Genomic DNA, 24,867 nt, shown 5'->3' on the forward strand with positions numbered 1-24,867 from the left:
CTTAACCAAGGTTTCTGTTGTAGCCCTTGCCCAATGGATTCTAGAATAGTGGCTTATGGGTGGCTTTGTCTTCATCCTCATCTTCAAATTTTACACGCCTATTTCTTCTTCATGAAGAATGGTAGCAGGATACGACATTCTCATCTTCATCTCTTTGTTGTACTTGTATCACATGTGCCTTTGAAGCACTCTCTTCAACCTCTGATTGGATAGAGTCTGTTAAAGCTTGTCGCTTTCTTCTTATGATATCAATGATTTCTTCGTGGAACTCTTTCTTTGCAATGCCAAGGACTTATCCCAATGTAAACTTCACCTTCCTATTGAAGATCCTTTCCTCTAAATCTTTCTTTAAATTTGTAGCAGCTTTAATATATGATTGTAGCTTGTATGATGGGCTTTTTCCTTTGCTCTTTTCCTTATCTTGATTTTCCTCTGGTGCAACATCTCTCATTGGTACTTCTTGTGATGGAGGCACACCATATCACTTGGTGTATGGTGAGGAGGCCATTTTACCCATTGAAGTACAAATGGCTAGTCTCACGGTGCTAGCTAGGCAGATGGAACGCCCTAATGCTCATCTTCACAACCACATCCTTGATCTAGAGACGCTTCAACTAGACAAAGAAGATGATATCAACTATTATGTAGCACACGCAAAGCAACATTGAATTACCTTCAACAAGGTACTTAGGTCAAAAGGTCTTAAGAAAGGTATGTTGGTCATAAGGTATGATAACAACTTTGACACTAGGAGGTATAAAAAGTTTTCACCCATATGGGAGGGACCATTTTTCATTAGAAAGCCCTACAACAATGGTAGTTATCAATTGATGGATGCAAATGGTAGGCTCCACAAAACACATGTCAATGGATGGAGGCTAAAGAAATACTTTTTTAGGTTTGATCAAGCACCTATGATGGAAATCCCTGAGGAGGGAGACTCCTCCACCTCAATTGAAGAAGAATCAAGTATAGAGCTAGAGACATTCAGGGGGAGGTCTAATGAGGGTCGCTTTTCAAAATTTTATCCACCTCTCTCTTGGTATGCACTTGGTGGCAAGGCTTTAAGAAGAAGAGGAAGGACCTGATGCATGAAAATCACAAAAAAAATGTATGTATTCATTTTGTACATAGCTATGGTTTTGACATATTGGGATCTCAAAAATAAGGAGAGGTAGGAAAAAACCCTATGAAAAGAAAAAAATAAAATCACAGGATGCTGATTCTACCCAATGGTCACTGCAGGTAAAGAGTAAGAGTTGATAGTGAAAGGGAAGAGAATCTTATGCATTATGGAGTTGGAGTCAACAAAATATTATCAAATTCAAGCCTAATTCACTTGTGGACACAAGGCTTGCACATGAAGTCAAGAGGGGACCACCTAGAAGACTTTTGGAAGGGAAAAGACGGACACATATTTTTCTCTATTTTTTCCATTCCAAATTGGAAAAGTTTTCAATAGCAAAGTTGTAGGTGTTGAGTTGGTCTTTTGGCTCCTATTTTTTTATACTTTTTAAAGCTATGGTTTGGGAGATATGGGCCAAAATGGTGGAGCCTATCTGTCCACTTGGGAAGAAGTCATGATTATCCAACTACACACACCAATTTCTTATAGGTTTCTCTCCATTATTGTTGTAATTTCTCTTATTTTGTCAAGATTATCTCAAATATTATAAGGAAGCTCTTGGACTCAAGCTTGGAAGGTGGCATGAAGGCGATTAGGAATAAATTGTTCAATAAGCAGGGCATAAAAGTAGGCCTTTGCTTTTGTAAAAAAATACCACACTATACACTACACACACACACATTACCCCATATGCACACTATCCCATACCCACACACCCTTGTGCTACATGCTAGTAGCATGAACCCTAATCACATAATCACAAAACCATCACCATCACCATGCACAAAATGAGCACCATATCTCCACACACTTGTAATAAAGGATTGAAGGCACGATTTCAAGAAGAAGAATGATGGCTACACTCATGATGTTCCTCACCATCAACTCCTATCCCTCCATTATGATTCATATGGTCTTGTCCCCTTCTCACCTTCTTTCCTATGCTACCTATTGTATTTATCTTTTGCAAGAAATCAACACACTCCATCTTGATGCCATACCTCGTGTCATTTGGGATACACTTCATTGTGAGTATGGTTTATGCTTGCTCTTTGCATTTATTTTTCTTATGTTAAGGTGTGCGGATTTTTCACCTCTGGTATGAGAAGTGAGCATACTTGCATGTCTCCCTTACCTCATTATCTTCCTTAATACATGCATGAGTAGCAAACCCATTCTCACTCACTCACCATTCCTCTCATCTTGTTTTCCGACCACCCTTTCCCACACTTGGGCGTGGATCTTGAAACTTTGTCCATGGCATGTTTGATTGTGTATATGTATGCATCCTAGCCACATATCTTGGTAGGTGGTTCCCCTATCATGTACCTCCCATGATGAGTCCATCATGCATAGTCTTGGTGTAGAGGCCACCGGGTCTGTTTTGCACTTCTACCTCTCAGTAGCTTGGGGGCATCATCAACTTTATCTTTACCTTTCCTTGATACATTTGATGAGCAAGCAGGACTCACTTTTTCACTTAGCTTGCCATTCCATGGTTTTGCACCATTGATTCCACTAGTGACCCTTGAGGTCCACTCAAAACCTGTGCCTGTGCACCTGTGTTTTCTATAGTCACATTCTCTCTTACATCAGCCCCTATGTCATACTTTACATTAGCATACCAGCTTGTCATCTTACCAAAAACCACATTTTTGCTCACCCTCACTTTAGTTGTGATAGGATTATAGCATTTGTACCCTTTTTGCTCAAGGGAATAACCAATGCCAATACACATTTTCAAGCTTTTAGATCAATCTTACTTCTCAACTCATTCGGCACATGCACATAAGCAATGCATCCAAAGACCTCAAAGTTTGACATATCTGGTTTTTCACCACTAAATTTCTCTTGAGGCGTCATGTCATGCACTACTGCAACAGTGATCTTGCTCATAATGTACAGAGATGTAGCAACAATCTCAACCCAATAGCAATGAGGCATGTTCTTTTCATTCATCAATGCTTTATCAATTTTTTCAATGTGCCTGTTCTTTCGCCCAGCAACACCTACGGATTACGTCTGCATTAAAACTACCTTTGAATTCCAAGTCTTTTTAGAAATGCATTAAACTCATTGGAGAAGTATTCTTCCCCACCATGTGACCTCAAGAACTTTACATGTTTTCCTATTTTCTTCTCAACCATAGAGTTGAAAGTCTCAAAGTTCATGAACACTTCACTTTTCAGCTTCATGAAATAGACCCATACTTTCCTTGTATGGTCATCAATAAAGGTCACATAGTACCTGCATCCATCCATAGATGCAGTCTTTGTCGGACCCCACACATTTGTATGTATCAACTTCAAAACATTTTTTCTTACATGCTTATCATGAGGAAATGATGCTTTAGTTTGCTTTCGAAACAAGTACAGAGACTTTCTACATTTCAATAACTTTGAAGGTTGTCAAGCCTGTAACCATTTCTTTAGTTTGCATAGATTTCAACCTTTGTAGATTCACATGATCAATACGTTTGTGCTAGATTTCAATGTCTGCTACAACTCTTGCACCTTGTGCAAACATGACAACATTCATCTTGGGCACATTTACATCCAAAGTAAAAGTTTTTCCCACTTTATTCCCCCATGCAGCCAAATTTCCATTTCTCTTATGCTCTTCAACAAAGAGTCCACAAGAATTAAACCTGGCCTGAGAACCCTCCTCAACCATCTGTCCAACAAACACAAGATTCTTTGTAATGTTGGGTACATGCAATACATTAGCCAAATATTGTACTTTGCCATCTATCATTGACAATAAAACATTTTTTGTATGCATAATAGGATGTACAATATCATCCCCAAGCTCCACATAACCAGGGTTTTACAAGGTTTGCATTTCCTTAAACCATTCACCATGAATGGTCATATGATCAGATGCACCTGAATCCACATACTAGACATTATATCCACATTTAGATACATTTGCAAACATAGTATTCATCATATGCTGCATCACAAATATCTTCTTAGGCTCATCCACATTTTTTCTATTGTTTGCATAATTATAATTTCTTCTTTTATCCATACAATCGTGCTCAAAGTGACCATTTTTGCCACAGTTCCAACATGTCACATTACTATGGTTGCCTTTAGTGATAGGATGCACATTACCACAACCTCATTGATTCCCCCTGCTTGATAGTTTCCCTAGCCAAGTGTATTTTGTCTTTGACTACTTTGTTGTTGTTGTGGCTCAAGTTATTTTTACCCTATGTAGAGGACTACTTCTCAATTTCTTTCTCTTCCACAATCAACAAGGACACCAAATTTGTAAATGTCGGAACATTCTCACAAAGATGAATTCATGTCTTAAATTGCTTATACTCATGACCAAAGCCTTGCAAGCACACTTCCACCTTATCATCATTATCTACCCTGACACCAATTGATGCAAGGGACTAATAGGTATTCCTTACTTTTAGTGTGAAGTCATTGATAGACAGGTTTTTCTTCTCCGCAATGTTCAGCTCACTCTTCAATTTTAGATTCCTTGCTTTTGTGTTAGTAACATCTAAGGACATCAATGTATCCCAAGCTTCCTTAGGTGTTTGAGCATCCTCTATATGCCCAATCATAGCAACCTACACACTAACAAAAAGACAATACATGACTTTTCTATCTCCTTGATTCCAATCTTTTTACTCCTTTATTTGTGCAGCAGTAACACACTATTCTGGTAAGGTTGATGCATTCACATGCTCCCTATCAATGTATTCTGCATAACCTTAACCATAAGGAAATTGGTCGTTTTGAACTTCCGAGCATGAAAGTTATTCTCAGTCCATCTTCTCGCTGACATTTGTTAAGGCCATCATTGCTGGATGACATATTTACAGCACGTCACTAAGCCTTTGAACAATGTTAGTAGCAAGCTAGCTTGGATATTTTGGAGATTTTATTGTAAGAACAATTATTATTTTGATAAATTAGGAATGTTGTAACTCCTACTTTTCATATAAACAATGTAATTGATGAGCCGGGGCTACAAGCTTCCAGATTGTATCAACCTATCCTTAGTTAGAGCTCCCAAATTATTAGTTTTGACCACTAAGGTATAAATTCCAATTTTTGTAAGTATTTTATAAGTTTTGGATAATAGAAACACAGCGTGAGCTAATGTTGCTCACTTCTCTCCTTCTTGTGCTTCATATTCCCTCCCCGGTTCTCACATTGCAGTGCCTTTTGTTGTGTTGCAAGTGCAAGTAAGATCTCTACGCATTGACATAAGCATTTCATGGTAATCTGTAGCTTTTGGTGTCGCCTACCCACGGCATAATTTCATCATAAGTAGGAATTTAAGCTTCAAAATCATAAAATAAGTATAGGCGGGGTATTGGGGCATCATTGCTAAGCATTTAGATGCATTTGGAGTCGAAAACAACTAGGTCAAAAGTGAGATTTGAGACCATAAGCATGTCTGCTTAGGTCTTATAAACATGCCCTAGAAGTTTCGTAACGTTTGGATGTCATTCGATGTTGTAACGGTTGTGATTTGTTTGTCAATGAGCGACTAGTTTTCGGTGATTTCTGTCATTTGAGTGTAGCTTGAGTTAGATGCGAGTTGTTTGTTGTTTTCAAGAGATTGACAAACTCTTGTAGCCTCTATGCACTAGTCGAGCCAGCTATGTCCTATGGATTGACAATTATATTAAAATTAATAATAAATAGCAAATGAGCTCAGATGGAGAAACTGAAGATACGTTGATGATTAGAAGGACAAGGCGGACAGGCACAAAAAATTTCAATTGAATTGACATATGGAAGCGGGAAGCTTAAATTAAGCTGCCAAGGCCTACTTTTGAATTCTTGCAGAATGAGCTAACGAAATTTGATTGAAGAAATTTTTGAGTCTAACATAGATTTAACTGCCTAGTAGGACTAACATGGGAATTTGGGAGAAAATAGTTTGGGAAGTCTGAGTATAGATATCCAAGGTAGCCCAAAATCACCTCATTTCCACTAGTCACTCTTGGAGGAGAGAACTCTCATCCTTCTTCGTGCGTGGTTTTCGGAGTCCACAGTCGTCCATTTATAGCGCCGTCTCACACGAGACATGAGGGGTAAGTTCTAAGCTTATCAATGAACAATTATATATGGCCGGGTATCAAGTATAGGCTTAGGGGAAAACCCTAGAAACCCAGCAGTGCACAAAGTCCTGCGACCCAAAATTGACCATAGCGGCCTGTTAGTTCAACCAAATTCAATGAGACTTGAATTGTAGCATGCCCCTATATAATAGAACACTTGTATATCACCAGATGACCATTTGGCAGGGGTCGAGGAGGATCCCAAGTAAATAATCCAAGTTTTTTCCAGATGCCAAAATTGGATTCTGGCCCCGTGTCTCATACACAGAGTCTACATCATGCCTAGAACCAAGTTGCAACAAAAAGTGTACATTCTGATGAAAAAGTTAATAATCGCGATTATTTACTTTTTTGCCAAAATGGGTGAAATCTGCAACTTTGACCTTATGGGACCAAAGAACGTAATATCCAAGTCCATTGACCAAGTTTGAGAAAATTTGGATCTCAAAAACTCAAAATCTCTTATATCAACTGTTTCAAAGTCTGAAAGCCTAAATCTGGCAACATTTCCACCGAGTGCACTCAAATGAGACCACACTTCACTTAGAGCACCTAAATGCCATATATGTCAAGCCTAGGATGTAAAAAATGCAAAAAGTTGGAAAATTTTCCCAGTTGTAAATAATTGGGATTATTTACTTTTGTTGCAATTTTTGCCTGAGTTGTATGATTTTGATCTCAACATGTTTTATGCATCTATGCAAGCTCCAAAATTGATTTGAAGCAAAATGGACATCATTTTTTCAACAATTCAGACTCAAGGCATTTCAGAGCAGAATTTGCAGAATTCTCTAACTTTGACATTGTATTCCCTTAATAGGCGCATTGCAAGCTACCGAGAAGGCAAAGAAAAGGGTGTCTCAAAAAGAAAAGTTGCAGGAGTTTCCACCTTACCAATTAGATCCAAGTTTAGTGAAGACGGCAAAGGCAACTTACTTGTCAAAAGAACAGCTTGAATAAAACAACACCACAGTTTTCACTGGCAAGTTCAAGAGCGGAGAAGGACACCAAGTGGAACTGCAAATGCTACCAAAGGCAATATATGATGTAGCTGCAAAGTCAGACACCAAAGAAGCCAATAGAAGGCTAGGCCTAAGGGACTTCTACTACCAGGCATGGATTTCAACAGAAGGCATATGAGTTACTTTCTACGATCAAAGAAGATGGGTCAACCCAAATCATCGACCAACAAGGGAAAAAAGTAGAAGTGGTAATCACAAAAGAGGTCATGGTTGGGGCACTGAAGATGCCAACTGAAGGTATGATGATGCGGGCCAAGGACAAAAAGACAGCAGACACCTTTACCAAAGATACTGCTGCTGCAACCTTTTCCGATCTCATCCAAAGGCAAAGCGAGGGATGGGACCCTTTGTGATCAAAAACCTATCACCAAGTGGGACTGTCAAAAAAATTCTAGTGAATATGTCAGGGAAAATTGCAAAGCAAAGGAAACTTTCACAGTCCACAACAACACATGAGTAGGTTTGGATAAACAAGGATGAAGGCACAAAGTTTTGGTAGACCATGCTCAAAAGTACTTCCAAACTGACATACGATACAACAAAAAAATTAAACCCACAATCTATCACAAAAGTATGGGTGCCAAAGAACAGCTCTGGATTCCAAAGAGACAGGGTAGAGAACTCCCTTCAGTACAAACACCTAAGATCCAACGAGCACTAAATCCTAGACAACCAAAACAAAACAAGAAGAAGATTTGGGTACCTAAGGGCTTATAGAAAGATCAAAAGAGTCAATTTTATATTTGGATCCTTAAACAAAAGACCAAGCATACGACATATTCGTTCTTTGGATTCACAAAAATGTGCAACCTCACGATGCCACATAGACCAAGAAAACAAGAGCATCCAATGTCAATTAAATAGAGAGTGACACTACTAGAATGATTATTATTTCATCGCTATAAAATAGGTAACCTCAACATCAAATTCTAATAAGCATATTGCTTATACCCTCCTCTCGCACATCATTAAAGTTTTTCCATGCATTTAACAAGTATGCATATAGGGATACACTACATGGCCTAAATTTGCACAAATGTTGATATCCATGCACAAAACATCCCCTAGGGCGATACATTATCGTCCACCAGGAGGACTCCACCTAGGAGGGGGAGGCATTGCCAATGCGAACCCAATGTGCTAAAAAGGGCATTGGTTTTTATGTTTTTGGGTTTTTTGTGTTTGATTGCGGGAATTTTTTGTGAACCCGAGCACTCATGCCCTTATTTAATTTAATTCTATAGATATATGAGGAAAAATGAAAAAATGAGCCTCTAGGTGTGTGTGTGTGTGTGTGTGTGTGTGTGTGTGTGTGTGTGTGTGTGTGTGTGTGTGTGTGTGTGTGTGTGTGTGTGTGTGTGTGTGTGTGTGTGTGTGTATATGTAAAAAATGTTTGCGGGTCACCGCGACGGACGTCCATAGCATAGCTCTCAAGCATCAACATATTTATTAATATAGGGGAAGCGACTCGGATGAGGCATGGAAACTCACTAGGGTGTCAATCCTAATGAAGTGAACTCGAAGAGATGCAACTACTAACTCTACAAGCAAATCAAATGCATTATCGCCAAGTAATCTGCCTATGTACTCCTACACATCTCTCCGGGCATCACGCCCGTTTACCATGAAAATCATATCGGAATCACACGAAACTTGAAGGAAGCTACAGGGGATTATCAGGAACATATCCTATCACTGTCACAGGATTCTGGAGAGGTACAACGATCGCGATCATTCGTCCCAAAGTCAGCAAAAATAGAAAATAGGTGATCCTAATGGGTCGTTTTAGGGTCCCTAAAGCCCCTCCTAGGGTCTAAACAACATAAAACACGCATATAGACGCTCAAATAGCGATTTAAGGCCTCAAACTCGTAGTTGAAAACTTACACCAAATCTTGAATGATTACACTTGAATGAAAGAGCAAGATGAGAGGAACACAATGCAATAAACAAATCTGAATTTGGATTACCGTAGCCACAATGGCGAAGATTACAAGTTTGGACTAGAAGGAGCTCTCAAACATACATTGTCTTCTCAGTTCTCCATTAAAAAGATTATCCTCCAACTTACAAAAAATGACCTTTATAGATTATGTCTTTACAATTGGCTTGTCCGGCCATAAGCTCCTAAACTTCTAACTGGCTCTCTAATATACAATTGCTCCCATAAGAATAATCATACATCTTTTGACCAATTCCCGGCTTAGAGATGCTTCCTTACAAAAGAATTTTACAATGGTTTCTCAGAAAAATATGATCCTTCTGGAAACGGCAAACACTCCCCCCTTCCTTATCCTTGCACGCCCTCGTGCATGTTCAGTGCTTTGGCCGTTGATGTGGCTCTAATGAAGCAAGTGTCATTGAAAAACTTCTTGTTCGCAGGACAGCTTCCAAGGCTTCTTGATGCTGTCTGAATGGATTTTCAAATAACGTGTGTTGGTATGCTATGTACCTTGCCTTGAGGATGGACGCCATAGGATGGAAAATCCTTGAGTCAATTTCGAAGAATCCTGTGATGAAGGCCTCTTCAAATGTCTACAAGTAGTGTGATGGCAGGTACATTAGCCTGGAGTACATGGCCATCAAGATGTGTCGTGGTGGTGAATCCTGTAGATTCTAGCAGATGCCTTTGTGTCCTTCCAAGAACAGATTCCACGGATGATCGTCGCCTTCAGTGTCTTTAAACACCTAGATACAGGTGACGATCATCCGGGCTATCTTTACTAACATTTGGCACACCAAGTCTGGGACATCCCGCAACAATGTGACTACTGAATTCAGTGGGCTGACCATGTAGGCCACCGTAGGGGGTTGATGTGCTGGCAAGACCGGATAATGCAGTTTTTGCGGCCTCGAACCCTTCCATGTGGCGAAGTCTTTCCATGTGCGTCTTCTAGGGACTGGGCAGAAAGTGGGATCTATTTGTATAGTTGAGGAGCGTTGTGGTAATTTGTTAGATCTTTTGGCCTTTTGTCCAACCACTTCTGCCTCCACTTGGGGTGGTCATCGACAAGCATCTGAGCTTCTTCCGCTGTTAGTGCAATGCCTTCGTAACCCCCATCTTTGTTTCGTGGCAAGGCTGGCCGCATCTTTTCTTTCCACAAAATTGCTTCATGGCATAGCAGAGGAAATGGGAGGTACTCATGGCCAAATCCTTCCACCTACTCTTCTGGTTGTAAGTATGCCAGGGCTCCTGACTCCAGTATCTTCTTTTCATATAGCATGTACTCCTTTGTTGGCCCCTATGGCATGTCCTGAATGCTCTCATTGAGCTCATCTCTTATATCCAGATCGGGCCCTTCAAATTCATGCTCATGTTGCCCTTGGTGTGATGATCCAGGATAATCTCGCACTTGTTGTCCAGGCAGTAGTTGTGGTTGAGTCTGGGCTTTCTCTGCTTTGATTTGTTGTTGAAAAAGCAGATCTTCTTTTCCTTTAGCAGCGTGTCACCAATCTGCTTTTGAATCTGTAGTTCGGCGCTTGCTTGAGCTAGTTGTTGCTCCATTTCTTTTAGCTTTAGCTCATTTGCCGCCGTCTGGGCCACCATTCCTGATACGAGCAGCTGTCTTTCAAGCTTTTCTTGCTCTAGCTCCGCTTTTAGTGCCGCTATAGTGTTCACTACTGTGGCATAGTCAGATGTGGAGACCAATGCCCCAGTAGGTTCCTGATTCTCCATCAAAGTTGTAAGAGTGCCTTTGACAGTATTGTATGAACTACTCGTAGGCAAGATGCTCCGTTGCTTTCTGTACTCTTGTCATCAGTTCTTGGCACTCCTTTTCTTTGGCGGTCAAGTCTGTCATGACGTCCACCAAGTCTTTGATCAGAGACTGAGCCTGTTGTTGCTCAAGGTCTCTCTCCTCCGTTATGCGTTCTAGTTGCACCCTCGAGCTTTCTAACTCCTCTTGCCCAGATGCTTGCCTTTGTTGGGCCTCCTGTACCTGCCTTTCCTTTTCACTCAGCACCACGTGCTGACACTGTAATTGCCGTTTTAATTCCCTTAGAGTTTTCTTGTAATCAAAACCAGCCACTGCCTGGCAGGCTTCGTGGTATCCAATTGCTTTTGTAGGAGGTATAAACTCCTTTTGCGAGGGAGAGGGGGAGGAGTTGGTTGTTTTTTGTTCGATGGAGAAGGGGGAGGAGTAGGAGATTTTGGCGAGGGAGGAGGTGATTTGGGCGAGGGAGAAGGTGGGCTTGATTCTTGTCGTACATGCCTCTTTTTTGAAGTCTCTTCCCCTTGTTGCGACGCAGATGCTTCCGCTTTTCTTTTCTTAAAAATTCTGATGATTCTTTGGCGGGTGAGATTCGCCGCCCATCGCGCTTCCAGATTCATTTCTCTTTGGATCTTCTTTAGCTGCTCTGCGTGGTTTATTTCATCAGCAACGTCTTTCTCCTTCGTTCCTTCAGTGGACTGCAAAGAGATGTCCACTTCCGCAGATTTTTGCTCTGCTTCTAACCTTTGCTTCTCCACGCGTATGCGAGTTGCATTATCTATTCTTTCTTGCCTTTCCTTTTCGAATCTTCTTTTTTGTGCTTGTTGTGTTGCAGCTGCTCTAGCCTGTCTATCAGCCCTTAACTTGGTTCTTCTTTCCTTGACTCTTTTTTGAGCTTCCGCATATGCTTTTTGCAGGTCCGACTGCGGTACTGCACTTCTCTCCCCTCTTTTTCTCTCGAGCGGCTTTGTGGGGTCTTCCTCCTCGCTTTCCTCAAACTCTGATGGCACTTTGTCTTTTGACTCTTGAGATTTTCCTTCATCATCTGTCTCCGTTTTTTCTTCATCACTCGAGCTTTTGTTGGTGGCCTTTTCTAAGCGCGATCATGTCGCACCAGAGGTCGTCCTTACGGAGTGAGCAACCAGCTTGGCTTTCTGGATCAGGGCCGTATGAGAGCTGGCAGCTGGCAAATCTTCGATCATTCCCAAAGCCTGGTATGCTATTCTAGTTAGCATCGGCATTGCGTTCATGTAGATTTTGCTTTTTGCCGAGCTTTTCAAATTTTCTTCAATCAGGTTTTCCAGAATGTAAGAACCATAGTCGCAGCGAATGGTTCTATTTTTGGCCGTCGCTAGAGCCATGACCACGGCAATGTGCAGGATTGGCTCGGTGTAGCGAGGAGGCTTTTGTACTCTGAAATGCTGAGAGATCAATCTCATTGGCAATTCCAGCTCTCCGTATATCATGTCACTGTATTTGTATTTGTTTCCCTTTGCTTTGACGAATGCCTTCTCATTGTCCAATGACTTTGTCTTCGCCAGCAAATCGTGTTGCCATGGGAGGAAATGCAAAGCTTCGTTGATGATTTCTTTTGTGATCTTTACTTTCACCTTCAATCCATCCTTGTCCGTGAGCATTGTCTGCCCATCATACTGTATCGAGCTCATGAGCTCGTGGGCCTTCATGTAATCCATTCCCCATGGCTGTAATCTGAAAAATTTCTCCAAGTGTACAGCTCGCACTGTCTCTATTACCTCCGGCCTTCAGTGGAGGTTCCATATCTCTCGTGCCATGATAGTTGTTTTTACCAATTCACCATCCACATCCTTAAACTTTGAGATGAATATGTGGGCAGGGATTTGAGCAAGTATTTCATCCGAGATGTGAGCCTTTTCATTTGTAGCGAGCTCCTCCACTTCATATGGTGTTGCTGTCCACTGCCTTTCTTTCTTTTGGCGAGGCATTCTGTGTCAAGAGAATCACAAGCTCTCAGGATTTTCCCTTCGCAATCAATCGCATTTAGACTTTTCGTAAAAAACAGTTCAAAAGTTAAAATTGATCATAACTTGAACAAATTTCATCCATTCTTGTCCATATTTCACCAGTGGGACTAGGAAGGCTAGAGCTATGACTGATAAAAATCTGAGCCAATTCTGGAGCTGAGGTACACCGATCGCGGTCGTAGTACAGAGGCCAAAATCAGATTTGATCACATGAGTGGGTTGCTGATAGTTGGAGGGTCATTTTGGTCTACTCTGTGTTTCATTTGAACCACTTTTGAGTTTACAGGTCCCAATTCTGGGTTACAAGGGAGTTTTGGACAAGACTCTTACTTTTTATGAGTTTTTGATGTCCAAATGGCTTGAAACTTGGTTGGTGACTTGAACAAGCTATATACAAGGGATCTGATAGGTTTTGGTCAAAATCTGATGCTGAGGTACACCGATCACGATCGGTTTTCTGGACCTTTTTTTGGTGAAAACTAGATGTTCATGGACCCCTATGTCTGCCTAGCCCACTGATGATTTATTTCCAAGTTTGGACTTAAAATGAACAAATTAGAGAAATTTTTCACTGTTTGACCATATTTTACTAAGTCTAACAATATTGGGTTTTCCTGACGAAATTTGGTTGGATCCTGAAGTTAGTTGAAGTTAGTTTTAGAGCTCCCACTGCTTCCATGAGGTTCTGCTACCATCAGCCTACTCCATTCTCTGATTTTGACCTTATCAGGCACTTTATACCCTATCTTAGGAGGTTTTCCAGATTTGTGCATTTTTCAGGCATTTCTTGGATATCCATGTGATTCTTGAGCATCCCTAAGTGACCTTTTGGTTTTGGCATTGGCTCGGATCCAATTCTATATTTGTGTGATCATTCGAGACTGAAATGACTATATCTGTACTTGTAGGAGATTCTGAGATCCATCCGAGGTTTTCTACAACTATTATGACTCTTAGTCGGACAAGTGTACCTTTCAAACAATCCAACATTATTTTTAACCGGATTTTGGTAGTTGTAGGTCAAATTTTCCCTTTTCGGTTGTGTTTGACAAATTAGGCCCATTCCATGAGCAAAATTTGTGCATTTTCCTTGAAAATTCAAGAGTGTACATTCAATTGAGTTCCAAGCCTGGGCCAAATCAAAAGTTGCAAAACCTGCATCTGGGGGCACTGATCACGATCGTACCATGGAGGCCAAAATTGGTTTTGACACCAGCAGATTGTCGGCGAGGCTGAGAGGAGGTGTTTTGCATGTTCTGCCCCAATTTTTGTCAGTGAGGTACACCGATCGCGATCGGTGTACCACCACCGAATTGTGATTTGACCATATGGCTTTGTTCTTGACCTTGTGCGAAGCACATTGATATGTTCTGTGCCTGAAAAAAGTTTTTTTGGATGCCTCTAAGGGCCCATGATCTCTTTGACCCAATCTGACTTTGATTTGATCCCTTCGCCCGTTTCTGCAATGATTCGCGCTTGCATGTGTAATAGACTTGATCTTTACTTGATAAGGAACATACCTGTGAAATGCTGGCTCCGACCGTCCGTACGGGGTAGAAACGTGGCAGCTCGCTCTAGGTCAAAAAGCTCTCTCCTTCTCTCTCAAAAGGTGAAAATGAACAATGAGCTAGAGTTTGGCCTACCTGGCCTATATCTTCCCGAGATTTTCGTGACACGGGGCTGATTTTCCTCACCTTTGATCCCGATATAATCTGCATACCACCTGTGGGTCGAACCGCTTGTCGTTCCAGCGTCGTATGACCATTTGATGCGATTTTGGCGATATGTAGTCATGATTATTAAGGCTGCAATTCGACATCTTCAGATTAGCTTCATATCTTCCATGCTTGATAACCTTATCATGATACTTTGGCGTTTGCTTCCAGAACTTGATTCCAACACTTGTGAGCGAGATTTTTAAATTTTTGATATTTTATTAACGAAATTGAAAATACTTATTAACTGGCAAAAATTAGCCAAAATTATTGTACTCACCCCTAAGCATATATTTCTCTAGAAGCATCCCAATGCTCCGGATTTTGTCATTACAGCTCATTATTATGCTAGTCGGATGATACAAAAACGCTAAAATTGCCAGGTTTTGATCTAATATGTTCGAAATTGAACTCTAAATAATAAGAAAACACACACATTATGTACATATATACACGTTGGACCCCTTAATGGCCCTGACTGTTGCTAGATTCATCAATTACTCCCCCCTTCCTTGTCTGAGTCGTCCCGGACGAAGGTTGGGTGCATGTGCATGGGTTTTGGAATCTATGTTTATGCATGGCCGTGTAATGTGGCCCTATTCTGATGTTTGAGACAATGCGTTGGGTAACAAGGTGTTGTGCAAGATGCGGGGACTCAATGTAGTTTTCAGTGGCTTTTGATGGCAAGGGTAGCTGTTTATGGAACAGAAGAGCTTGCAGTCGAATTGCTCTTTGCTTGATTGTTGGTGTTGTGATGGAAACTTTTTTTGGAACCCATTTGTATGTGGTTTGTTGCATCTTTACAGATTCTACTTTAGTTTTCACAGGTTTCCAGTGTCATTTTGGAGGTTCAGGCTTCTTGTTTTGAGTTTTGGGTTTCCTTTCGAGCTCGGTCGCCGAATCTTTAGTTTTCTCCAATTTTGGCTGCCATTTCCACTTTGGAGGAACTTCTGAAGGTCTTTGAGATGATGTTGCTTCCGTCTGGAGTTTGTCCTTAGGTAGCCATATCTTGCTCGGTTTGTTGGTCAGCAACCTTTTCTTTATCCATACTTTCCGAATAGACTTTTGTGGTGTTTTTGGCTGATTAGCCTGTTGCTTTTTGTCGATGGGGATACTCGGCCACGAGTGATCTGTTTTGACGAATGGAGTCATGTACACATTAGAGTCGTCTGTGTACCTTAATGCATGTTCTGACCATTCAGTGACTGCATTGTACGTTCTCATCCATGGAACTCCCAAGCATATTGATTCTCTGATTTCTCCGTCTTTCATTACGAAAAATTGATGAGGACAACCATTTCCATCAAGATTGATTGGTAAGTTTACTATCCCCAATGTTGGCATTGTTGCACCATTTGCTGCTTGTAGATCACGTGTGGATTGCACGAGGGGTTCATCTGTAAGCATCCTATAAGTGGAGAAGTTGACCGCATTGACTCTTGCTCCTGTGTCAATCAATGCTCGTTGATATCTGCCATGCGGGAGTCTAACATTGATGCGAACATCGATTCCTGTTTCCCATTGCTCATCAGTTTGAATTATAGACAAAGGAATTTGAGTCGTGTCTGCTGGTTGAGGAAGTCTTTGTTGTTGTAAGGTTTGTTTTCGTTTAAACTCCTTACTTTGGCCTCCTCCTGCGCTTGAGCTTTTGTTTCCTTTGCTTTGTTCTTGCGCTCCTTCGCAGTGTGTATTTTGGCAAGCATCTCTGTGGTTAGTGGTATGTTGTATTTCTTTAGTCTGCAACCACTAATCCAGTTAGGCATTTCCTCTCCCTCTAATGTCGCAAGTTTAATGGCACCGCTAGATGATATGTCATGAATCACATAGGGTCCATTTCCTCGCTTTTTGAGTTTTTGGGAATGTTGTTTCAGGGTATACATTAAGACGTAATCCCCAGTAGCAAATTCCTTGCTGATAACATGTTGATCAAAGAATGATTTCATGTTTCATTTTTGCACGTAGATTGATGCAACGGCTCTCAATCTAGTTTCATCCAGTTTTTTCGGGACATCTACCTGATTGGATAATTCATGGCCCGTCCATTCTAATTGTTTAGCGACTCGGAGCGTGGGGATAAGGAATTCAAGTGGCAAAATTGCTTGAATTCCATAAACCATGTTGAAAGGAGTCGTTCCGATTGATGTTTTGTAAGCTACTCTATATGCCCATAAAGCTGAATGCAGCTTTTGATCCCAGTCAGCTCTCGATTCGCCGACAATTTTGGTGAGAATTGTCACCAAAATCTTATTCGTACTTTTGACTTGGCCGTTCTCTTGTGGGTGATAGGGAGCGGACTTCCTGTGAATTACCATGAATTCATCCAATAGGAATTCGATCACCTCATTGATGAATTGAGTTCCTTTTTCGCTCTCTAGCTCAATTGGTAAGCCATATCTGGTGAAAATGTTCTCATACAAAAAATGTGATATCGTTTTTGCATCATTTTTGGTTGTCTCTTTAGCTTCCACCCATTTTGTTAGATAATCTATTGCCACAATAATGTATTGAGCGTACGTTTTATATCCCGGAGGTGCTCTCGGTCCTACAAAATCTATTCCCCATTTCGCAAACGCTCTTGCCCCCATCATTGGCCGTAAGGGCATATCATCTCGTGCTCTAGGAATTTTTGTTTTCTGCCAATCGTCACATCGTTTCACAACCTCTTCAGTGTCCATGAATAGTGTAGGCCACCATATGCCTGCAATAAGAATTGCTTTGGTCATTTTGTCAGCTAAGAAATGTCCACCAGCTTGTGCGCCGTGTGCTTGCTGTAAGATAGGAATGTAGTCCTCTTCAGTCGCGCACATTCTCAATTGATTGTCTTTTCCCCTCTTGTAAAGAGTGTCCTCAATCAGTACATAGTTTTCTGCCTCTTTCATGATCGTTTTGATACGTGATCTACTCATCCCTTCAGGCAATATCCTGGTGGTGAGGTATTCAACAATGTAGTTACTACATCGGGGTGCTACAGATAATCTAAATAGAGTCACATGCTCTATTGGCTTTTGAAGCGTGCATTTAACGCAAGATTTGACGTGCCTATGAACACTATGTCGCATTTTTGGCCAATACACACCCATTCTCATCAATCTTTGATACATCTGTGCATGCCCATTGTGAATCCCCATTGTTTGTACATGAGCTTGGTTTAGGTACAATTCCCGTTCACTCGATTCAATACAAAGCCTAAGGATTTGATCTGATCCCTGTTTGTATAGCTTGCCTGCCAACATTACCAATGATCTGGATGCTGCAATGGTAGATGGTTGTCTTGTCACATTCAATGACCCGATAGTCAGCAAAGGAATTACATCCTCGCTCCATCTTGGAACCATTTTGATGTTGAAAAGATATGCATCTGGAAAATCATCATCAACTCCTACTGGGTTTTCTCCATGCATCATTCTAGATAAATGATTCGCTCTTTGGTGTGTAGTTCCTTTCTTGACTACTACCGTGAAGTCAAACTCAAGCAGTATGATGAACCATCGAACAATTCTCCCCGTACTGCAAGGTTTGTTTACTAAGTATAGCAGTGCTTGGTGATCAACGAAGAATACAAATTTATTGGAAAGTAAGTAGTGTCTAAACTTTTTCACCGCATAGACCATACCCAATCCCTCCCTCTCAGTTGTTGTGTAATTCTTCTCTGCATTGTTCAGTTGTCTACTGGAATAACTTATTGGAAAATCCATGTTGTTCTCTCCAGGTTGTGCACGTATGCATCCTATTGCATACGCTGATGCATCTACGTGGATGTGAAATATCTTCTCCCAATCCGGAGCCTTCAAAATTGGAGCGGAAATTAATCTCTGCTTCAAAGTTTGAAACTCAAATTTAGTTATCAGCGCATAAAGTGGTTTTGTAACTATAGCGTATGAGTAGATAAATCTGCGATAATATCCACAATGGCCCATAAATGCCTGTACCTCTTTCACCTTTACTGGTCGTGGTAGATCAACAATGACACTGATCTTCTCCATGTCTGTCGAAATACCGTTTTTGGACACTATATGTCCCAATATTTTGCCCTATCTTACCATGAAGACACATTTCTCTGGATTTAGGAAAATTCAATACAATCTGCATTTTTCGAACACCTTGATCAAGTGCTCTATGTGCTCCAATCTTACAAGAGAGTGAACGCACAGGACATCCATGTAAATTTCTAAGAACTTTCTTAGATATTCTTTAAAAGCATGACCCATTAGCCTCTGAAATGTGGCTGGTGCATTTGTTAAGCCAAAATCCATTACACGAAATGCAAAAATACCCCATTCAGTTGTGAAAGCCGTTTTGTGTTGATCCTCTGGCTTTATTGCGAGTTGGTTGTAACCTAAAAAGCCATCTAAGAAGCTATAAGCCTCTTTGCCTTCCACCCTTTCTATTACATGATCAGTAATGGGTAGGGGATAGTTGTCCCGAATTGTAGCAGCGTTTACTTTCTTGAGATTGATGCACACTCTTAACTTTCCATTTTTCTTCGGGACAACCACAATCGGTGAAACCCAATCGGTGTGCTCAAGTTCGTAAATAAACTCTGACTCCTTAAGTTTATCTATCTCCTCCTTGATCTTTTTCGCAAACGTTTCATTGTAAGTATAGGGATGTTGTCTGCTGGGTTTGGCGTCATTCTTAAGGGGTATTGTGTGTTGACAGATATTTGGATCCACCCCCTTAAGATCTTTGTATGACCATGCAAACACATCTGTATACTGTTTAAGAGTAGCTACCAAAAGATTTTCCTCTTCATCAGTAAGATCCGTGGCAATATATGCAGGTTTTGGATCTTCTCCTGGCTCTGCTAGATCTATTCGTTTGGCTTTTTCAAGACCGTCGTACGATGTACCCGGTTCCTTCAATTCCCTCATTGGTTGTTGCACTATGATTTTCCTATCTTGTATGGTATACTTCTTATAATGGGAAGGTGCATCCATCTTGTCAGAATTCGTGTCCTCATTTGTTTCAAAGTCAGTCGTCCATATGTCTCTGACGGTTAGCTTGAGCTTATTGTATTCTGTTTTCCTCTCTGTTTTGGTCATTCCATACCCTATTTTCCCCCCTGTTTGCGACTTAGTAGTTTGCTTTTCGTGTTTGTTCTTCTTGTTGTTTTTCCACGGTTTAGTTTTGATAAACCGGCCAGTGACCTCGTCTTTGACACAATCATCAGCTTTGACGAGCTTTAGATATCCCGTTCTGTCAATGACAAGAGGCATCGGATTATGCTTATTCTCCCTTGATTTTCTCGTTCTCTTGGATTTATACCGCTCCTGTCGACTAGGTTTTTGGTTAGGAAACTCGCAAAACCTGTCCTGCCTCGACCTGTATTTCCTATTCGTCTGTGATGCACTTGATCTTTCATCGTCAGCCTCTATCAGTTGGATTTCATCATCCAGTGATGGAAGGTCACAGCTTAGTGAATCCGTGAATTCCTCCTCTGTTCGATTCCTATGGTTCACTACAGATATCTCATCAATTATTCTTTTACACTCGGTCTCACGTAATGGTTCTCTTGTTCCTCGCTCTCTGATCCTGACTCAAGGATGACGCTAGCCATTTGCAACGTTACTAGGTCGTATCCTTCTTCGTCACAAAATTTTGTAGGTGTGCATTCGTTAACACATACATCCAAGGTTGACAATATTTGAGTCCACCCGAATGGCTCAAATAAATGTTCCGATAAAGGTTCTGGGAAATAAGCCTCGTCTTCTACGGATCTTTCCAAAATGCATTCCTCTTTGATTATGTCGCCACAATCAGATGCTCCACACATCCATACATGCGCTCTTGTTTGCATCCATGCAGGTATTTCTTTTTCATTTATAGTGGTTGAATTAAATTATTGGACTGGTGTTTTTGCAATTTCGTTATTAGCTCTTCGTGCCTTAGGTAGATTTGGTCGTACCCCAATCTTGTATCATTTTGACCTAACGCATAAATGGTCGTCCCAAAATAATGTCAAAGGTGTTCGTTTTTCCAAAATCCACCACAGCAAAGGTGTGCTCATAGTTAATTCCACACGAAGTTACAACTATTTGGTCCAGGATTCCCAATGGTCTCTCTACATACCCATCTGCGAGTTACAGTTTCATTCTCATTTTCCTGAGAGCTGGACGGCCCCATTTCTCCCAGATTTTCTTTGTAGCAATCGCCACTCCCACTCCACTATCTAGGATAGATATCATTTTTATATCTTGATATTCAACAGGTAAGGTTGTATTACCCTCCTCGCCTTCATAGTAATCTCCTACCTTGTTTATGGGCACTGGTTGAGCTTTGGGTTGACCTTCCCGTTTGTTTTCTTCTCTCGTATTGTTTGTCTGAAGAGGAATCTTTATTCCTTTGTGCTCCAAATGCTTCCCCATGTCTTCCCATAAGTGTGGTCTGACTCTCAAGAGTTCTGACAGCGTGATTGTGCATGTTATAGGTGTCGACAGCATCTCTTGAAGACTTTTTGAGTCAACCATATGTGGAATAGTTCTCATCTGGGATGGAACTAACCTTATCTCCGATTGTGCCTCATGTTCACCTATAAATGAAGGCAGGGTTTTCAAGGATTGAGCTTTGCTTTCCATTGAAACCTCCGTTCCCACATCCCCATACAGCGATTGTATATCGGCTGGATAAAATCCGTTATCCAGGTTAATCTCAGGAATTAGAGCAGACTGTGACGTCGCACTTCCGTTCTTTCTGTTTCTAATGGTTTCCCACAAGTGTTGTGGCCATTGTTCTTCAACTTTTGGAATTTTCATTATCGTCATTGACTTTGCGTCATCAGTCGTGTTCGGCACCACCCGGTGATCTAGTGACAATATCATTTCAGGCATGGGTCCGTTTACTTGTTTTGGTTCATCGATTTTTAGTTTTTCTCGCTCTTTGTGAATCAACACTTCTTGTTCTAGGGTTCTAGCCATCTTAGGTTCCATCAACGCCTGGGCTGTTTCAATGAGGTGTTTACACATTTCCAAATGCTTCGTTTTCACTTTTGGTTGAGGATAAGTTAACCATCTCTGCTCTAAAGTTTGGTTTGTTTTTAGCCTTGCTTCGTACGCTTGTAATAGAGCATCTAACGGCTCTAGCACTTTCTCAACCAAGACTGATCCCCCTGAGGACGCTTTCCTCGGCTTGTTGTTAACCTCAGCATTTTTACTCTCTCTCTCTTGTTTCAGTTGCTCCTTCGTTTCATGCAATTCATTTTGCATGGCAATTTGGCTATTCACCCTTCTTGTTTTCATCCTGTCTCATTTTGCCTTCTACAATTTTCGTTGGGTTCTCACGGATAAACTCTCATTTTCTGTGGGTATAGGCAACTCTACCCTTTCCTCCACGGACTCGTTTTTCCTTAAGTCCTTGGCTTGGGCTCTGGTTATCGCATTGATTTGGATCATGCGATCGGTTTCTGATCCGCTGCTTGCACTTGGTATCACCCCCACAATATTCATAGTTGATTTTCCCTTGTTGTTCGGATTCTTTGGGAAATCTGGAAATATGTGATTCACACCACATCCGTCACAAAATCCAAAAATTTTCACTCTTTCGCCTTTGAAAGGACAATTACGCTTCCAATGATCCATACTTCCACAGCTATAGCACTGTCCAATTGGTGTTTGATTCGAAGGTTGTGCTACATACGTTGGTGGTGCCATACCCTCGCTATTTCCCCACGGTTGATAGGCTTCGTCTGCGTACATTTGTGATTCAGGTTCCCTTGCGTAAGGCTCATTCGGTTCCTCATAATAAGGAACTTGAAGTGTACTATTTTTTCCTGGTGATGCTTCACAAGGTTGAGCATACCTAATCATGGCCCTATTTTCCTGTGGTAATGGAGGTTGTTGACCTAGCACAGGTTGAGGTCTGTCTGCTCCTGCTACCAGATTCATATTTTGTCCAACTTGATATCTTGGACGAGGTGGTTGGGATGGTCCTACTAGAGGTCCATACGGTCTTTCCCTCACATAGTTTTTATTATAAAAACACTCGGAAGATCTCTCTAAAGAAGTATCGGAGACGCCTTCTTCCAGGATCGGCTCTAATGGTCGTACTATCCCTTGGTTTACACTCTCCTCCGTTGATGCAACACTCGTTTGATCCACTAAATTTAGATGTCTGGTGTTGATTTGTTTTCCCAATCTCAAAAACATGAAGAAAGTGGGATTTACTGACTGAATCCAAACCTCTTACCTGGAGATGAAAAGATCTTCCAATTCCTACAACTGCATGGGTTGTTACTTGATCAGTCTCTGCAAATGAATACACTGGATGGCTATGAGATCATTGTATCATTCCAACTGTCAGAAGATTCAACACTTCAAAATGATCTCATCACAATTTTGCTTGCAGATTATTGACAGTATGTCCATTTTGAGTTTTGACAACTCCTGGTATCTTAAATAGTCTAGGTCTATGAACAGGTCAAAAATGAGCTAGATCTGGGCCAGAGGTACACCGTTCGCGATCGTACTTCTGAGCCCAAATCAGATGAAACTTCACCAACTTGTTCACTAGGCTATTTTAAGACTACCTGCCAGACACTTTTGTATTTGGACTCAAAAAAGTCAAGTTTTTATCATTTCTTGGTTGGAAGTGCCTGTTTTCCCAAATTTATCAGTTTGACTAGATTTTGATGTTTGATTTGGGATTTGAGAGATACCTGGGGTTGTCCTGTGTACAAGTTATCCCTCTGTATGGTTCCTTCCCAGTTTTGATGTGTTTTGGTCTACTGAAAGTCAATTTCTAAGCCAGTTTAGCAATTTTTGACTTGGATCTGTATTTAGATGGTTTGACAAGTATTTTGAGGTTTCTGGCTCTAGGTCCTTTATACTTTTATGTTTGTATACACCTAGGGATCCCACATATGAAATCTGGTCAAAATCTGGCACTTAGGTACACCGATCGCGATCGTACTTCTGAGCCCAAATTTGGCATGCTTGTAGACACTAATGTTTTAAGGCTATCCCAAAGTCTTTTTGCATTTGGATCACCAAAAGCCAAGATTTTGCACTTTTTGGGTCTGTCAAGCTAGTTTTACTCAAGTGGCCTGATTTCCTTGATTTTTGATGTTTTTGGGTGTGGTTGCTTTAGACAAAGTTGTTTAGAATATTATTAGGAAGGCACATGTCAAATCTTGTACAATTCTGACACTGAGGTACACCGATCGCGATCGTAGTACCTGGGCCAAATCTGATGAAATTTTGTCTGCTCCCTCTAACAAGTGTTTCCTAGTGTTTTGTGCTACCACTTTGTGATTTGAATCAACATCAATCCTGTTTGGTCAGATTTTCAGAATTTCAGAGTCTTATGGATTTTTTGGCCAAAGTTATGGTTTTCTGGTTTCTCGGCTCTGACTTTTGCCCCAAATCTGACTGGAATGTGATTCACTTATCCTACTCCTAAGTACATAAATGAAAAAACATAAGAAAATGAATCAAACAAAATAAACACGATGGATTTCGGGTGAGATTTCAATACTCAATCGAATTAGAGAAATTGAAGAGCAAAAATGCTTTAACACACTCACTCACAGCTCCCTAAATCTCCTACGAGAGGATCTAGCCGGTCCACTGGCTCTAGACTCCACTAAGCTCTAAACCCTTGTCTAGCAGCCTAACTGAGGTGTAAAATGGATTTGTGGATTGATCTTTTTTAAGGAGTCTAATTGCGCACTCGGTCACTCATCACCTAAGGTGCATTCCCCGGCAACGGCGCCAATGTTTGCGGGTCACCACGACGGACGTCCATAGCATAGCTCTCAAGCATGTGGTGGTTTTGACCTATTCAATCCTCTTACATATGCTCATGAGTCCATATCACAAGCTTCAAGTCATTTGAACCCCATACACCCCAATTATAGCCATTCTACTGGGGTGGTTTTCAAAACCATGGCCGCAAGAACCAACCCCACTTGGGGGGGAGCCTGATAAATAAACGGAAGAAAAACATTTTTTACCTGCCACCCCGCCACCCTCTTCCCTCCCATGCATGCACCCACAGGGGGCCACCTCTCAACTTGGCCACACTCTCTCCATTTCTCCTCCATTATCACCAAAGGACAAGCTCTCTCTCTCCTGCTTGGCTTCGTCAACCATCTCTCTCTCTCTTCCCCTCGTTCCTGTGTCACCAAGCCCATAGGGTGCAAGATAGTATCTCTCAACCAAGACGGGCCATCATGCTTGGGACAAGAGTCTCTCTCTCTCTCTCTC

Source organism: Adiantum capillus-veneris, chromosome 6 (genome assembly GCF_014529385.1).
Source record: "Adiantum capillus-veneris isolate H3 chromosome 6, ASM1452938v2, whole genome shotgun sequence".
Classification (NCBI taxonomy): Eukaryota; Viridiplantae; Streptophyta; class Polypodiopsida; order Polypodiales; family Pteridaceae; genus Adiantum; species Adiantum capillus-veneris.